General features: G+C 36.1%; 1 protein-coding gene across 5 annotated transcripts in view; it reads left to right on the forward strand.

Moving 5' to 3' along the window:
- Window positions 1-251: 251 nt before the first annotated feature.
- The window catches only part of LOC124425280 (xaa-Pro aminopeptidase 1), a 36,463-nt gene continuing 36,057 nt past the window's right edge, over window positions 252-657 (forward strand). For 3 of the 5 annotated variants that reach the window (XM_046965492.1, XM_046965488.1, XM_046965490.1), the window contains exon 1: window positions 252-657. This exon is cut by the window's right edge. The gene's annotated coding sequence lies outside the window, so the exon portion shown is untranslated. The other 2 variants (XM_046965489.1, XM_046965494.1) reach the window with 2 other exon arrangements.

Raw genomic sequence — 657 nt, forward strand, 5'->3', positions numbered from 1 at the left:
TCTATGTATGTATGTATATATGTATGTATGTATGATGTATGTACAAAAATATCAACGATCCTCCTCCGTGAACGCGAAGAGGATACGAAAAAAGAGAGGGTAAAATCGTTGGAGGAGTTTTACTGGCTTGGGACGGTAACGGGAAAAGAGAAAGATTACAAGTAGGTGGAAGAGGATGAGGATGAGAATGATGATGAAGAGGAAGAGGAGGAGGAGCAGGAGAAGCAGGAGTAGGAGGAGGAGGAGGGGAAAGCAGTAGCACTCTTCTCTCTGTCCTCGCGCTTGAGAGAACGAACGAATAGAAGAGGCAAGCAGTCGTTATACTCGGGTCTTTCGTGACAGGCTAACTTTTCGGATATGTTCGATATTACATATGTAATTTTTGTTTGAACGATATATAATAATATAAAATTATTTAATCGATAATTAATTATTTATAAAATTTCGTCATGGTGATAGAGATCAATCATAAGAAGAAGTATTATCGTTCGGTTCGTTCATTTGTATAATAATAAAAACAAAAAAAGAAAAGGAATAAAAAAGAATTGCTAATAAAAATTTAATGCTCTTATCGTATAATTAATATTTGTATATTTGGTAAAGAGAACGACAGAGAGAGAGAGAGAGAGAGAGAGAGAGAGAGAGAGAGAGAGAGAG

Source organism: Vespa crabro, chromosome 6 (genome assembly GCF_910589235.1).
Source record: "Vespa crabro chromosome 6, iyVesCrab1.2, whole genome shotgun sequence".
Lineage (NCBI taxonomy): Eukaryota > Metazoa > Arthropoda > Insecta > Hymenoptera > Vespidae > Vespa > Vespa crabro.